Raw genomic sequence first — 18,244 nt, 5'->3', positions numbered from 1 at the left:
CCATTGCTTCTTTGTGAATTGCTTATCCAATCTCTCTTCCCAATCCTTTCTAATCTCATCTGATTGATACTTATAGTTACCATGCCATATTTTTTATGCTCTTCTAATATCATTTGCAAATACAGCCAGCTTTTTTTGACTACCATACCAATTACATCCTTGAGTTTCTGAGTCACTAATATTCTTTGCCAGTGGTTGTAAATATAATGTAAATAACAAAGGGGATAGAGGACATCCCTGCATGGCTCCTCTGCTCAAAAGAAAATTAGAGAGGAATCCACCCACTTCAATTTTTGCCTCCAATCCCTCATATATCCTCCTAATCAACCTTATAATTCCATCAGGGAATGCAAATGCTTCTGTTGCCCTGCGCGTAAACTCCCAGCTTACTCTGTCAAATGTAATGTCTGCATCAAGACCCACCAACAACAGTGGTATTTTCTTACATTCTGCTTTGCACTGGATCATCAATGTTCTGCTAATGTTGTCATGTGTTTGCTTCCCCTCCACATAACCACACTGATTCATATCTATCAATTTTAGCATCACCTTTGCCATTCTTTTTAGCCATTATTGACAAACACTTTATGATCTGTTCTGATGAAGGCCTAATTCTTGGGCTGAAAGCGCTAAACCAGTGGATTAAAGCTAATTTTGTGTGATATAGTGCTTCATCGTCACTTGTAGTTTTCTTTTTACTTTATGATCATGGTTTAGGATTGACATGGGCCTGTATGAAGTTGGATCTGACCGGTCTTTACCCTCTTTAGGTATTACAGCCACCATCACTTTTTTCCAGGATGTTGGTGCTTCTCCTCTTAAAAAAAGTTATGTACTTACCATAACATTCCATCTGTGTTGCCTATCTTCATTAATCCTTGACAGCTGGGTTCAGTTCCGATATCGGAACAGACTCTGCCATTACCACAGTTCGTGCCACCCAAAAACTCTCGAGTTTCACCTTTACCCACAATCCCCCTCTCCAGCAATCTTTCTAAACTCATACATATTACTGTGGTAGTCCCTTATTTTCTGTTTAGCATTCTGCAATTGCTCCTCTTCTTATCTGAAATTCCCCCTATTCTGCAATACATTAACATTTGTCAGTCCCTCTAAATAATTCTTGTTACTTCTTAACCATATCTTTCTTCGTTTTATTTTCACCCTGTTTTTAAACTCCATTTTAATTTTAGCCCACTCCCTATATTTTCAGAAAAGAATTCTATCTTCTCTAACAGCTCCCAAATAATTTCCGCTACCCATTCCTTAGATTATTCCCTTTTGAACAGATAGGTGGGAAATTGCCAGTGTCTCCCTAGTCCAGTTTTTGTATCTTGGAGAATAATATGTAAATTCACTCTGAACTCCTACTGCTAAACTCACATGTTACATGCCAAATATTTTCATAAATTTCTACAAAAGTCTACCCTCCTTTGTTATATTTTCTCTTCTGGAATCCCAGACACATCTTCACTACTGCAAATCAAATTCCAGTATCCATCTATAAATAATATTCCCTGCTGAAAGCTGATTATTTCTCCCAGAATTTTCTTAAGCTCCATTACAGCAGTTTTATATGGAATATAAATACATACCTGTGTAATCCCCACCCTTGCCAGTAGCCCCTTAGTACAAGTCTACCATTATCTTTTTTAACCTCTTCTGTCACTACTGGAGCTCCTCTTGCAATTAATATAAGTACTCCTCTTTTTCTTTATCCCAGGAATTCTGCTGAATAACTTTCCTGAAAACTTTCTTTATCAAATTCACACATTCATTTCTTTCCAAATGGATCTGCTGTAGCATAGCTATTTGCAGTCTACATCTTTTCATATAGTTCACTACTCGTTTGTATACATTTGTGAGACCATTAACATTTAAACATAATAAAGAAAGTGTCATTATGTTAAAAAGTTATTCCCACCTTTTTACGTTTAACTGCTTTTTATCAAGTATCTAGTTTCAGCTTTTGTGTTACATGCATACACTGTTTGGTAGTCTGATCTTTTATACAGTTGTTTATTATCATATCCATTTGAGCCTATGTCACATCTTACAAAACTTTCTTTTATTGAAAGCCCTCAAAAAATGCATCCCCAATACATCCCCAACACCTATTAACTTAATACTAACACACACAACTATATACATCTATAAACATTGGAGTTTTACACTCCTGATAGGATCAATTGTGCCAAACTGACAGCCACACTGAGACTTGGGTTAACCTAAAAGGAAGATTACACATGCTAAGACGTATAGTACAGCCTATGCTTCTATGGTACAGCCTGTGCTTCTACTAAGTGCTGTTCTGGTTTTGTCTTATCTTTATTGCTTTCCCAGATTAGGAAACACTTGAATGCTTTCAGAAAACATTATCTTCTAGCCATTGAAAGAAAGCTGTTTAAAGAAGCATACCATATTGCCATATTGTCTCCATGGAGACATGAGAACCAGATACAGAATTGCTTCTACAAGCATTTGTTTATTTGCTACAGGGAAGCTTTATTATATTCAATGTTCTTTTTTATTTGATTTCTCTTAAAACGTGTTACTAGCTCAAGCCATGAGCATTAATCCAGTCATTCCCCAATGCAAGAATAAGAAAAAGCACATCAATTTTTCTTGTATCATACTCTCTGACAAGACTTTTCTTTTTTATTTTACAGTGCCTACATTTCTTAAAACTGAGCAAGAAGTAAGAAGAAGAAAAAATGAGGCACCTATTTACTTTAGTATCTTCATTACAGTTAAAATATCAGCGAAAACTTACTGTGGTCTTTATTATCAGAAGAACAAGAAGCAGAATCTGCTGTTTCACAGCTCCCTTTTTTGCTTGACAAACTTTTGTATTTCCTCCTTAGCATGTCCTGTGTCAGGAATGATTTTGTCCCACCAGGAAAGCATATTCTGAAGATAGCTGGGTTCAGCAGTTTGAATCTTATTCCTGCTTCTCAACATTCCAGGAGTAGTGGAATACATTTACTCCTCTTTTGCCTGGTGAGCAGTGAGTAATCATTTTCCACAAATACTCTACTGTCTCCCACTTTTGGTACTTTGTCCTTCTGCCACAGCTTTGTCAGAATTAACTCCTTCTGCTGGTAAGATTGCATCTTTGCTATTAAAGGTCCAAGTCACTTTCTTATGGCCAGGTTTGGAGTATACGCACAATATGTCCTTTCAATTAACAACTTCTGCTGTGGAATACCAGTCCAATTGCGTATTGGTGCTTTCATAAAATTGTCCATTCTTCCAGCTTCTCTGGTACAGCAGAAAATCTCAGGTTTTCCCTACGTGTTCTGTCCTCTAATTGTTTTTTGAAACATCTCTTCAGCCAGCCTTTTCTTCATTTTGACCTCTGATTTTTGCAGTTTTATCACCTGTCTAAATATCTGTTTAAAGCTTCTTCCATTTTTCCAGCCTTCTGTTATTTGAGTTTATATACTCCCTCAGTGTTTCATTTATTTTAATCTGCTCTGAGTACATTAGACATATTTTTCCTCTAGGTTACTGGAAGTCATGTCTTGTACCAAAGCTGCAGCTTGCACTGCTTTTTGCTGAACTGCTGCAGAATTCTTTCAAGTATGTGTTGTTTCCTCACCTTTTGTGAATGATTTTCTTTCAGGTTCTCAGAATTTCTTTTTTGCTGGCATCCAAGCAGTGCACTTACTCGCCAGTTACTGAAACTTACCCAAAATACAAGTTTACTGGCTCACTCTGCTGAGTTTCTTTTTTCACACTGAATAATAGCTTAATTTCATCTCTCCCTATGTGCACCCATTTTGGAAGTCTGGCACTAAGATGAATCTTGAATAAATTCAGGATCCCTTCTGCTCTGACAGGACCTCCTGGACCAGCAATTTCTTAGTAACTTCTCCATTTCTGAAGCAGTTACATCCCTTTGTGAGAGTGAAACATTGGGAATTTTCTTTGCTGAGGTGATGGGGGAGTATAAAAAAATATGACAGTCTCTGGTAACTATCCTCTGCACCAATTTCTCTTAAGTGATGAGTCTCCAGGTTGTTGGATGCAGGGACAAGTGGCCCGGACTGCCTCCAGAGTATAACAGCTGTGCAAACATTCAGAAGCACCAGAAAGGCTTCTCTGACAAAGAACCCCTGATAACTTGGTTTTGTGGACCACCTCTGCCTCTTGATGATGTTCATTATAGGAGCTCTTTCTCCAGAACTGTCTGACGTAAACTGCTAGGACTTACGAAACCAAATCATCTTACTTCACTTCTGATTTCTCAAGAAGGTCTGGTGAGGTGTTGAGAATTTAATCCCTACAGCAAAAGGGGAGTTACTATACTTCTCATTTCTGGAGCTAGTTTCTTTGACTTTAGGATGAAACAAGGCCAATCCCTCATAATGGGCATTAATGAAGGACGTCTTGAAATGTTCAGCAAAAATTCAAAGCTGAATCCAGGCATGCCTCCTGATGAAATTGCCTGTCCCAGCTGCTCTAGAAGCACCCTCTGTAGTACTGGATCCACATAGTTTATATAAAAAAAAAAAAACACCACTAAAACCCACGTGTTAGAGACCATATGGTCAGCAATGCAGTTAACTGAAAAAAATGACAAATTCACTTAACACTCACCAATACCGTAAACAACAATTTTTTCATGGAGGCAAAACGCCCTGCACCCCCTACTAATTATTTATACAAGCTCTGACATCGCACTACAGTGGGGAAAAGGGCAAATTCCCTTATCCCTACTGCACAGTGATCTAAGTCAGAATGGTTCAAATAAATAAATTGTCGACCATATGGGTTTTGACAATTTGGTCCTTTGACCAATTGACACAGACCCACAGCATTAGAGATAACATGCATATAGGCATTGGAAAGGGATTGCAGTACAGCCATCTATGAATAAATAGCCTTCTTTTGATCTGCAGACAGGGAACAGGATCCCTGGAACAGATTTGGTGATCTCCTTGGTCAAATCTCTCTGAAAGCAGGTGACATACCAGATAATTCAATGCTTTCACCAAAAAATGTAGATGAGGTGTATAAATGCTTCCTAATCTCTCCAAAGCAAGGTGGATAGATGGACAGAGGAGCTCGTTTCCACCAACTCCTTCTTGGTGGCTGTCGCCACTACTATGGAATCTATAACAGGGCCCTTGCTCCAATGGAGTCTATCTTTAAGAACTACTTAAAATGATCAGGCTTTATAGTTATAGTTTCAGCCATGTCTGGTTCCTTCCATGCATGCAACGAGATGAAATCAATCACCTCGTTTTCAGGGAAACCACCCAAGAAGTAAATGGGCCATAACTCAAAGCTTTGAAGAACACTGACTCTGCTGGAGAAGGGACTTAGGAGAACCCCCCCCCCCCAAGAACCTTCTCCTTCAACCTCAGTGTCAGTGGTCAGGGATTCTTCAGGGAATCTGAGTGCCTTCTCTTGCACTTATGTTTGCAGTGGACCTCTGTTGTGGGAGGTTCAGGAGAGGACTCTGAAACAGAGACAAATCCTCTAAGGAGAACAGGCTCAAACTTTCTGAAACTGGCTGCCCCAATGGGACAGGAATAGCAGGATTCAGACCCCAAGAAATCCTTTGGGCATGGGTAGGATCTGGTTCTGAAAGGACATATCTCTCTCTCTCTGGGCTGGGAGAGGATTCTCTCAAAATCCTTAAATGCAGAGCTTGAGATGGATCTGAAAAAGCCCACTCCTCAGCCAAAACTCCTGAATGTGGCTCAAACCTGAAAGCCATCCAACTCTGGTCTGAGGCTGACAATGGAGCAAAACTATCTACAGCCGATGCTACTAATGGTAGACCCCTCCCCCAGGACTACAATGACTCTGAGCATGCCAGAGCTGACGTCATTAGAGAACTTTCCAGAGTCCAGGAGGAATGGAACCTCGGCTGCAATGTAGACCTACCTTGGGCTAAAGACAGATCCAAGGGCTTTGACCCTGGATGACAGATCAGAGGAGTTGCTATTAAAGACCTAGAGAGAGAGAGAGAGAGACAGGTCTCCTGGATCCAGTGGAAGTCAGTGCCAGGAGTAACTAGAACTGGGTCTGGGTCCATACAAAACATCGCATCTTTTCCGCATCCATGAGGCTCTGAGTAGACTTAACTGACCTTAAGGAAAAAGTCGAGAAAGAACATCTGGATGGATATCTTGATCTGGCCTGTAAAATCAAGGGACAGAGCCTTGGATTAACAGTCTCTGGCAAAAAAACTTGGTGGCACAGCAGATATAAACCAACAAGAAAAACACCAGTTGAAGCAGCAAAAAATAGAATATGGAAGACAAACAAATAGCGTATTCCGAATTTATTCTCCGCTTTCGTCACAGACTTCTTCAGAATGATAAAACACTACAAAGATCACATGGTTTAAATACTAAAAATGCTTAAGCTAATTAATCAATTATCCAATAAAAAAACATCAATTAACTAAGTAAAAAGTCAACTCCAAACTTTACCTACATAAAATGCAACAATAAAGCGTCACTGTTCTTATTTATGCATAGTTCACCAACTATAACATCTACTTCTTCTTTTTTTCACAAGAAAGGACAGACAAACACCAAGACAGTTTTCACCAGAAGTCGGACCTTTTTGGGGTCCGAGTCATCGGGGGAAGAGACCTAATTGATCAATCAGATGGACAAACTAGTAATTTTAGTATCATCAATTTGACTGATTATGTTTTTTCAAATGTTGACTTAGAAGTATTAAAACTAGGTTTAAATTTTGTCCCTAGCAATAGGGCCAATTATGTAAAGACAGTGATTGACATCAAAAAATATGCCAGAAAACTAAATTTACATTATTTAATGCATGACATCACCAAAGGTAACCAGACATTTATTAAACCATCTTGTTATACCCCCACTTTGTCACATACTATTAAAGTATTTGAAGACATGTGTATACAAGACACCTATGAAATGTTAAATGTTAAACCCAATTTCTATAGTAACATACTATTAAAGTATTTGAAGACATGTGTATACAAGACACCTATGAAATGTTAAATGTTAAACCTAATTTCTATAGTAACATGACTTCAGAAGAAAAAAACGCTTTACGCAATTTAAAAAGTATGACTAGTAAATTTAGGTTTATGAAGAGCGACAAGGGGGGAAATATTGTTGTAATGACTCAAGAAGCATATATTAACAGCATGAGAGAAATCTTAAACAACAAAGATGAGTACGACACTGTTACCCTTTTTGACATCCACCGCAGCCAAAGGTTGATTCATTCACATCTTTATGAGGCTTTAATGTCCGGTGACATTAGTTTTGAAATGTATGAATTTTGTGTCATTAATGAACCTAGAATCGGTGTGATGTTTGGGATACCCAAGACTCATAAATGTGTTAAACGGCCACCTTTTAGGCCCATTATATCTTCTCCACATAGTGTTACAGAAGGCTTATCTTTAGTGATTGACGCATTTTTGGGTCCTATTATTACTGAAGAAACTTCTTTTACCCGTGATTCCTGGCATTTTTTAGATAAAATTAATCACTACAACTTGAGTGGGGTTTTTGATCCGAACAAACATATTATTCTCACACTTGACGTCATTTCACTGTATACTTGTATCCCCCATGATGACGGAATAGAGGCCGTCAGGAATTTTTTGTGTACAAACAGAACCAATTTCAGTAATAACATTATTTCAACAGTTTGTAGATTCTTAGATATCATTTTACACAATATTTTTTTTCTTTTTGATGGAGTTTATTATCGGCAAAAAAGAGGCGTAGCAATGGGGTCTCCAGCAGCCCCTGCCTACGCCAATACCGTGATGGTATGGTGGGAACATCAATTTATTTCGCATTTAACTAATCAATATAACATTTCTTTTTATTCTCGTTTTGTTGATGATTTGTTTTTTATCATTGAAGGCAACCAACAGACTGTGGAAGCCTTCTTGTCTGATATTAATTCCTTATCTCCATTTTTAAAATTTGTGATTGGTAACTCGGGGTTTAAGGTGAATTTCTTAGATGTGTCTTTATTTTGGGATAGCCAAGATAAAACATTCCATAGCCGAATACACCGGAAAAAAACCTTTAGTAACGGTTATGTACACTATCGCAGTGGTCACCCAAAGCATGTGATGAGAAATGTCCCAAGGGGACAGTTCATTAGAGCCTGCCGTATGACCTCAAAGGATGAAGACTTGTTGGGTGAATTTAAGTTTATTATTTCCCTTTTTTTAGATCGAGGGTATGACAGAGCTCTATTGATAGATACCGCTTGGGAAATTTACCAAAAACGTAAATCACACTATCCTTCTTTTTTAAACATTAATTTGACCGATGGTCTTGAAATTATTAAAAAAGGAAATATTAATGATATTAATCATTCTTTGGCATGCTGTTTAGAAATGAATTCTGATTCTAAACGTTTAAAGAATATGATAGAAAAAAACTGGAGGGTGATAAAAGGGAACTCTGACATGTTTGCTATCCTATTTTTACACATAAGAACAATCACAATTTGAAGAGGATTTTGGAAAATAACAATGGGGGACATTCTAAAGGGCTTAGTACTAGGAAAGGCATGTTTTGTTGTCATAATTGCAACACATGCCGTTACATTTCCGTTGGTCCCTACATTTCTGTTAGTTCTTTTGATAGGACTATTATGGTACCAGGATATGTAGATTGTTGTTCTCAGGGCGTTATCTACATTGCGTTGTGTTCTATCTGTCCGGCATTTTATGTCGGTATGACGACCCGGCAATTAAAAACACGCATTAGAGAGCATCTTTACAGCATTAAAAAAAGAGACGACACTAATGCTTTATTTAAGCATTCTTTGGTATGTCCCAATTTTAAGAAATTTTTGTTCTCTATTTTAGAGGTTTGTAAGAAAGATATGAGGGATGGTGACTACAAGAACTATTTACAACAACGTGAAACTGACTGGCAGGTCAGATTAAAATCTGATTCCCCTCCTGGTTTGAACGATGTCATTAATGTTAAATGTTATTTAAAGCATCGTGAACTATGCATAAATAAGAACAGTGACGCTTTATTGTTGCATTTTATGTAGGTAAAGTTTGGAGTTGACTTTTTACTTAGTTAATTGATGTTTTTTTATTGGATAATTGATTAATTAGCTTAAGCATTTTTAGTATTTAAACCATGTGATCTTTGTAGTGTTTTATCATTCTGAAGAAGTCTGTGACGAAAGCGGAGAATAAATTCGGAATACGCTATTTGTTTGTCTTCCATATTCTATTTTTTGCTGCTTCAACTGGTGTTTTTCTTGTTGGTTTTGACGTTTTTTGGGCACTCCAGTTGTTCTTTGGCACAGCAGATATGATGATTATTGGATCCAAAAACAGCTCTGACTCCGAGGGTTTAGGTATTTCAGCTGGTGGGGCCAGAATCAAAGTCAAAAGGTGTGGACAAACTTTTTTGAAACCTTTGGCTTGTCTTTTTTCTGTCTCCTTACATCTTTTTCTTAATCAGCCTTTTGCAGCCACTGACTTCCCTAAAACTGAAGGTGGCTTATTTCCTGTGGTTAGCTGTAGGAATACATTCAAAATAAGCTTGTTTCTGTTCTTAATTAAAGCTGTCTGCCTGAATACCTCACAAACAAGCCACCTCAAAGTGAGAAGATACTAGTCATCTCTCATGATAGTCAGAATCAGGAAGACTGAGGACAAGCACCATACTTTTTAAAATCCAGTGGCTTATCAGACATTTTGGTATAGAAAATGCTGTAATGGAAGAGGATAAATGTACTTAGAAAAATATTTTATAAAGATAAAGATTTTTTTAATGTTTTTAAGCCAAGTAATAAAGTACTTCTAAATTAGTAATAAGAAGAAAGGGGAGGGAAAATGTGTGTGTGTGTGTGTGTGTGTGTGTGTGTGTGTGTGTGCGTGTGTGTGTGTGTGTGTGTGTGTGTGTGTGTGTGTGTGTGTGTGTGTGTGTGTGTGTGTGTGTGTGTCTGTATATACATACCACTATATGGTAAAAAAAGTTAAGGGAATGAAGTTACTTATCTAAAAGTAAACTTAGAAGTTTTCCACAAAAGTTTCCTGAACCTCAACATCCATTGTAGCTTTTCAAGTGGCAAATAAGATCTGAGGTAGCTCGTTCTACTCATAGGGATTATGGGTAGGGGGAGGAGGCTGAATACTGGCTCCAAAGCTTGGAAGTGGCCATGTCTGGATCCAAGATCCATCCATTGAGGAACAGATGAAAAATACATCATCAGATCTATAGTGGTGTGACTAAACTTATAACAGTATACGTTTGAATGATCATTGCTGCAGTAGCCTTAGCTATTCAGATTATATCACATCTGCAAGAATATAACAGCCAGCCAGCTTTCAAAGCTTCAAGGAACCTTCAATACCACCAAATAGTTAATTAGCTCAAGCAGAGCAGACTAAAAAGTCAAGTTTGGGTACCAAGCCCTTCAGAGAGAGACAGAGAGAGAGAGAGAGAGAGAGAGAGAGAGAGAGAGAGAGAGTAAAGCCAAGACAAGGACAATGCTAATAAAATATAAATTGAAGTCCATACAGTGATGTAAAAGACACACAAAAATAAAGAGAATGGAGGAAGGAAGTGGATACTTCAGCACTGACCATTCGAACATCTACTGTTATGGTAAGTTTACCTACACAAATGCACTACATTCATCATATTGATCACTGCTGCTGTAGCCTAAGGTATATGGGTAGATTTCTATAGAAAAGATTTATCTAGATTTAGAGAAAGACTCAAGCTTGTAGTGCTAAATGTATAGAGGAACAATGTGCTGCTTCTAGAATACTTCTAGAATCCAGCACATTCCAAAAGTAATAAATGAAGCAAAGGCCCTGGACCCTGTCTGGAATAGTTTTGGTGGGAATAACAAAATATCCTGGGACAACCATTTGTAAATAGTCTGCTTTAACAGAGGTTGCCCCTTCTTACCTTCACAAGAAATAAACAACTGATCCAAAGATCTGAAAGGTTTTGTTCTGTCAAGATGCTACCTGAGATGTCTGTAGACATCCAAGGTATAGGAGTATCCTTTCCCCCACATTTTTGGATTCAGAAAAGAAAACAGGGAGATTGATAGTTTGGCTTAAAATAAACTTAGATACCATTTTATGAATAAAAATTGAATTAGTTCTCAAAGCAACCCTGTCCCTGTGAAAAATGGGACAAGGACGACCCACCATAAGAGCTTACAACTCATACACTCTTCTTGCAGACGTCAGAACAATCAGTAAAACTGATGTTCATGTTAAGACCCTAACATAAGCCATATGAGCTGTTTCAAATTGAGCAAAGAGGAGCCACTGGTTTTCTTGAAGGCCTCTTACGCAATACTCCTCTTAAAAACATTTTGACATAAGAATGCATTGAGAGAGGAGGATTTATGGGGACCCAGTTCCAGAGAAGGGGGTAGTCTCTGGGATACATACCTGTCTCTCCAGCAGGTCCGTCTTGCTCCATAAGTACCTGTAAACAGGTGTCCAAAAGGAATAAAGGCCCTATCATCCACGCACTCAGTTGAAGCTGTATGGGGTTGCAATGTAGTAAACACACCCATGTGAGTAGATCCATTCTATGAAGGAGCTTATGTTATTTGTCTCTGGCCAATTCCAATAGAAGGGAGAACCCTTGTTGCCTGGGCTGGAAGGAAGCCTCAGCAGTGAACTTTGGGGAGTCCTTCAGAATCTTTAGAAGTACTCTGGATACCAGTGGAAAGGGTGGAAAAACAAAAACATTCCTGTCCAAGGAAAAGAAAAAAAATGCATCGGAATTCCAGGTCTTCTTGCACCGAGTTCTGGAGCAGAATTTTACCAGCTGATTGTTCAGACAGCAGGGAAAAAGTTCTACTTGAGGAACTCCCCACAGATGGATCAACTCTCAGAAAAACCCTTCCAATGTAATTTCCATTCATGAGGGTCTGTCTTTGTACTACTTAGCTTGTGTGCCACACAATTTTGCTCTGACAGAATGTATGATGCCTGTAGAGTGAGATTGTGCTGTAAATCTACATGCCAAGCTAACATGGCTAGTTTGCTCAGGGAGTAAGGCATTGTTCCCGCTTGCTTATGTACTACACCACTGTGATACAGTTTGTAACAACTTGAGAGGTCCTGGGGAGCCAAAGCAGATTCAGAGAGTTGAATGCATTGATAAGACCATCATTTTATATTTATGTGCTTGTGTCCATCTTTGTTATCCCAGATACCTTGCAATTTTATCTGTCTTGACACTGATCCCCAAGCTAGTCTTGAGGTGTCTGTGGTGACTGGCTGCTTTGGATCAGAAGGGAAGATGGAATAAACTGGATTTAAAGATATCTGATGTCTCCACCAAGTGATTTCTCTTCTGACAAATCCCCAAACTGGAATTTAAAGAAATAATGGGTGTTGGTACTGGGACCAAAGAGACTTCAGATACCACTGTATCTTTTTCTTGTGGACTCCAGCCAGTGGCATTAAGAGAGTCATAGATGCCATGAGACCCAGAATCCTGAGGTATTCCTTTGCAGAGACAGAAGTCCAAGAGGAAAACTCTCGAAATAGATCTAAATATAGGTTCATAGGTAGGTACTAGGCTATCTTCCCTAGGGCATTTATAAGCTTAACCAGAATGCTGTCTTTCACCTCCCTTTTAGACTAGATTCCTGAGCCTCTGTCCAGCAGGGCCATAGAAGTGATCCCATGAGTAAATTTACAATATCCCATCCACTCACCAAGATTTCTCTTGAAGAGGGTCAGTGAGGGGCTCTGCCTAACATGGACTGGGATTCTATTCCAGAGTGAGGGAAGCCTTTGAGATATGAATCTTTCCCTCCAGCATGTCCTGCTTATTGTTGTGCTAAGGTTTAAATCCCTGGAGCATGTAGCTTTAATGGATTTGGTTTTCTTGAGGTGGAGCATGTCCAACAATTCCGGGTTAGACATGGCCTTGAATGTCAGGCAGAGGTCACCTCTGAGTAGGCGGTAAGCAACTGAGTAGAGCTGGAGCTTCTTTACGCGAGCTGCATAGGGCATCTGGTTGAGGCCCACGATCCTCTTGGTGAGGTATTTTTGAGATCTATAGATTTATTTTTTCCTGTGAAACAAAAGCACTTTGTACAAAAAAGACTTTTTAATGTTCTTTTGGATCTCATCCTGTACAAGAGATCTTTTACTCAACTGAGTGATTCTGAACATATTGAAAATATCACTGCGAAAGTAAGCAAGTTGTCTAAATATGAAAACATGTGGACACCCTGTAGCCTGTAATGAGCTGTTACTGGAGCTACATACTTTGTGAACACTCAAAGTACTGGATAGAGAGAACTGATAATATGATCTAGAGGCAAAATCTTAAGAAACGCCTGAAGTCTGGATGACCAGGAATGAGATAAACATCTGTTAAATCTAGTGTTACCACCTTCTTCTTTTGGCTTTTCCCAGTTAGAGGTCGCCATAGCAGATCACCTGTCTGCTCATGATTGGCAGTAGAGTTTTACAGTGACGAGTTGCCAGCCTGGTGCCCAGCCTTCCACAGAAGGCACACACACACACACGCATGCACGCACTCACGCTTAGGGCCAATTTAGAGTGTCCAGTCCACCTACATCATGTCTTTGGGATGTGGGAGGAAACTGGAGCACCCAGAAGAAACCCAAGCGACCACAGGGAGGACATGTAGACTCCGCACAGAAGGCACCCCAGGCGAGGATCGAACCGGAGAACCTCTTGCTCTGAGGCGACAACGCTAACCGCTGCACCACAGTGGCCGCCCAAGTTAAATCTAGTGTTACCAAAAGACACAAATGAAGAAGAAATGCTGACAGGTTGTGAAGTGAACTTGGGCACCATTAGAAAATTGTTTTGGGAAGAATGTCCAGAATTTGTCTCCAGGCATTTTTTTTAACACCAAAAACTTTCTTAAATAAAATCCTTTCTTCAACTGGAAAGTAGGAACCATCTTTATTACTCCCTGTAACAAGATGTGCTGTTGGACAGGGTAAAACAGAGGAGTTTGGTCTAGTGGATGAGCAATAACTCCCTGGAAAGTAGGAATTTCTTCCCACTCCCATATGTAGCCTTGTCAAACGAGCATCAAAATGCATTTATCTGAAACTGTGTGCTAAAAAAAATAAAAATAAAAATTCAGACTTTTTAGGAGGGATAAGGGGTTGTCAGGGTGGGAAAGGAGGGGGCAATGTTCTATATATATATATATATATATATATATATATATATATATATATATATATATATATATATACACACATTCTAACTCTCCTGCATGAGCTCCTTCTTGGTAGCTGCTGCCACCACCATGGCATTAACAGGGGATCCCTTTGTCCAATAAGTCCTGTCTGACAGTGCACTCAGTCCCTTATCAGGGCATCTGGGGATAGGCTCCACCATGTCTCCCTCCTTCCCCACCCAAGATGTAATCAGATCCACCAGTGGATCTGTGGGAGGGGATACCCAGGATGTAGTGGGTCCTGCGCCAAATGCCTCCAGGAAAACAGACTCATCCGGGTTGGGTTTATGGACAGTCCATCCCCCTCTCTGACGAAGGTTCTCCATGATGTCTCTGAAGCAGACATCTTCAGGGGATGACGGGGGAAACCATCGCCTTCCACCAAATGGGTATCATTCATGAGGGACTCCGGTGGGGAGTCTAAGTGCCTCCCTTTGCATGTGTTTTTGAGAAACCTCCTGGGGGGGGGGGTCTCTTGGGAGGAGGCAAAAACATCATTCTGTCCCCATGGGATGATCTCCTGGGGCAGAGAGGCAGCAGGCTGGCCCTGAGGGGCCAGGATGGCAAAAGCTGGACCAGATACAGAGGGAGCCAGGACGGACTCCAAGGACAAAAGCGTCAAGGGTCTCAATGGAACCAAGAGGACCCTTTCCACCACGTCAAAAGCAGAGGGAGAATGTACTCCTTTAAGAGCTGTGACTGGGTCCATCATCCTCTGATCCAACGGGGGAACCGTGGCTGAACCTCCAGGTGCTAAGACTCCGATCGGGCTGCTAGGCTCCAAAAAGTTAGGAGCTGACACCACCACACTGGATCTGGCGCTGAGGCCACAGCTCCAAGCTAGTCGGAGCAGAGGCGCTCAAGGTAATGGCCCGCATCGAGGTACAAGGTAGCATCAACCCTGAGAGGCCTCGGACCTGAATACTCCAAAACTGGGGATCAGATTAGAGGAGGAGTGATCGGGACAAAGACAGACTGCATGCCCCCAGCCCTGGAGGCAGGCAGAAGCAAGCAAGACTCCCATCTGAATCTGTGTGCGGATAAACCTCAGCAACATCCTGCCCACTTCGGCTTTAGAGAGGCTGTAGGTGGACCTGGAAGAGGAAGCCACTGACACCAGTCTCGAGAGATGGTGGGGTGAAGCTGATGGTGGTGAGCGGACCCGAGACACCTCTCGCTCATGAGAAAAACAAGGGGAACAGAGCTGGGGAGAACCCGGTCTGGCACTCGAACTGGATTTAGCCAAAGGCTCTGCCGAGGCAAAGTGGTCATGGGACCACTACCTTGGTCGGTCTCGGTCCTTGTGTCTCCGATTCTCTCCGTCCCCAGTCCTTTTAGTGGGAGGTTGAGTCCCAGAGGCCAGGGAGGAGGAAGCAGAAGAGACGGCAGAAGCTGCTGAAGCAGCTGGGGCCTCTGCCGGCAGAGGGAGGAGACCCTTAAGGACAGTTTATTCCTCCTGTCGATCAATGTGCGGGGATTTAACCCCATGCAGATTGAGCAGGAGGAATCAAGGTGAGTCACCCCTAAACAAAGTACGCACAGAGTGTGGCCATCCTCCAGGGAAAGCTTATGGCCACACTCTGTGCACTTCCTAAATCCAGGTTTGGCCGTCTTTGCCATAAGAGAAGAGCACATAAGCCAAACACTCTCATATACACACACACAGGCATTCATTCACAGACACACACACACACACACACACACACACACACACACACACACACACACACACACACACACACACACACGCGCAGACACACACACATACACGCAGACACACACACACACACATGCAGATACACACACACATGCAGACACACACACACACACACACACACACACACACACACACATGCAGACACACATATACAAACGCAGACACACACACACACACACACACACACACACACACACACACACACACACACACTAGACCTGGAAAGTGAATAGAACTATCCAATGCCCGAGCGCTAAGTTAGAAAGGTGAAAGGGGGAGAAAGGAAAGTGTGAAGATATGAAGTTAGGACAATAAACTACAACTTACCTCAAAACAGACGCTTAGACCTTAGGCCACAATGCGAACGCTAGCGTGGCAAATGACATCTAAAGGGAGGAGGGAGCCAGAGGCATTATGGATGGAGAGGAGCTTTGAGCTCAGATCAGATGCTGGAAATGTGGCAGAGTCGGATCCATGCCAAATCCGAGTACCCACAGGGTGAAGAGCAAATGAAGACAACAATTTAAAATGTCATGTTTTCCTAGTACACACACAGTGAAAAGCACTTTACCAGATCCAAAAAGTAAAATGAATACAATTTATCCACTGGAAAGTACTTTTAGAATGTTTTAATGGCTTTTAAACTGCCATACAAAAATGCACTCTCATTTAAAAGTACAGTCAAGTTTCATGACAGTCAATTAAAACACAAACTCCTAGTATAAAAAAAACACTTTCTTAACCAGGAAAGCAAAAATAAATGTATTATGGAAGGTTATTCCACAAAAGGAATGCATCTGCTCAACAATGTAACAGCACAAGCCAACATTAGATGCAGGAAAGTTCTGAAGGGCTTGATGACCAAACCTGCCTTTTAGTCAGCTCATCTGTCTAACAGTTTGGTCACAGGGAAGGTACCTTGAAGCTTTGGAAGCTGGCCATCTGTTATATCCTTAGCATAATACAACCCATGTTTCTTTGGATACTGCAGCAGTGATCAGTATGATGAACATCTCTACAAGTGTTTACAAAGTACAGTCGTTTAAGTTGCACTCAACAATAACAGTAGATATTCAAATTCCTCACTACTGCAGTAGCCTATAGGCTATATGGGTTGCATCCTGTCCGGGATACAACCAGCTAGCTTCCCAAAGCAGTGGCTCCTTCTCACACCTTCACTGGCTGCTGACTGGCTAACCCCAGAGAAGGAAATCAGCAGTCAGAATGAAACTTTCTTCAGGACTTTCTTGTCCATAAAGAGAGAGAGAGAGAGGAGGGGAGAGAGAATAGAGCCTAACAATCTCAAACCAATAAATAGTAACTATCAATTAGAAATTATAAAAAAAAGCAAGAAACCTACTTTATATCCCAGCTACAACTATATATAGAAGAGCAGGGGTTTGAGACAGAATGAGGTTTCTGCAACAGTGAGGAATTCAAAAATCTGTTATTATGCTTAAGTGTAACTTACAAAACTGCACTGCATTCGTCATTCCCACCACTGTGATAGCCTTTAGGCTACATGGATTGATTAACAAAAGCCTATCCAACCTGGGAGGGGGAAAGATATGGATTCCAGGAGCCCCTGGAGAATGGTATTAGCAAAACTTGACCTGGTCCTTGAAAAGTTGTCCAATTTATAATGCTTTGTAAATGTATGTACAGAAGATCATGTAGCTCATAGGATGATACTAGGCTATTGGCTCAGAGGCCCTTATAAACCTAGCCAAGAATTTTGCCCAAGTTCCCTCAAAGTCAGCACCTGTTTCCCCTGTCTAGCAGGGACACAGGTGAGATCCCAGGAATATATTTCCTGTTTCCCATCCAGTCGTCCAGGTTCCTCTTAAAGAGGACTAGAAAGGTATTCTGCTTCACATGGAGAGGGAGTCTATTCTACAAATGTAGGAGTTTTTGGGAAACAAATCTATCCCGACAACAAGTTCTATTAATGTCACAGACCAGGTTAAGGCCCTGACTGTGGGTTGCTCGAGTGGAGTTTGTCTTACAGATATGCAGCAACTCCATCAAGGTTGGGTCTGAGATGGCCTTGTATGCTAGACACAGGATACCTCTGAGCAGTCTGAATGAGAATAAGTAGAGGGACAGGGTTTTTAGCCTATCTGTATAGGGTAGGTGTTTGAGACCCTGGATTTTTCTGGTCAAGAACATCTGTGGTCACTCCAACTGCTGCACATGCTTGGCAAGGTAAATGCCAAAGGGGGCATTGTACTCAATAATGGGTCTGATAAGGGATGAGTACAGGGATGTTATGACCTCCTTGTTCCTAAATGAAATACCCTTATTTATGAGG

The 18,244-nt window shown here is 40.8% G+C and overlaps 1 protein-coding gene across 1 annotated transcript in view; it reads left to right on the top strand.

The window, feature by feature from the left end:
• Nucleotides 1-18,244, top strand: part of NWD1 (NACHT and WD repeat domain containing 1) — a 1,242,814-nt gene that overhangs the window by 508,933 nt on the left and 715,637 nt on the right. The gene's annotated exons all lie outside the window — the stretch shown is intronic.

The sequence above is a fragment of the Protopterus annectens genome, chromosome 13.part0 (genome assembly GCF_019279795.1).
Source record: "Protopterus annectens isolate FY-2018-M chromosome 13.part0, PAN1.0, whole genome shotgun sequence".
Taxonomy (NCBI): domain Eukaryota; kingdom Metazoa; phylum Chordata; order Ceratodontiformes; family Protopteridae; genus Protopterus; species Protopterus annectens.
This window is presented reverse-complemented; position numbering and strand designations above follow the sequence as displayed.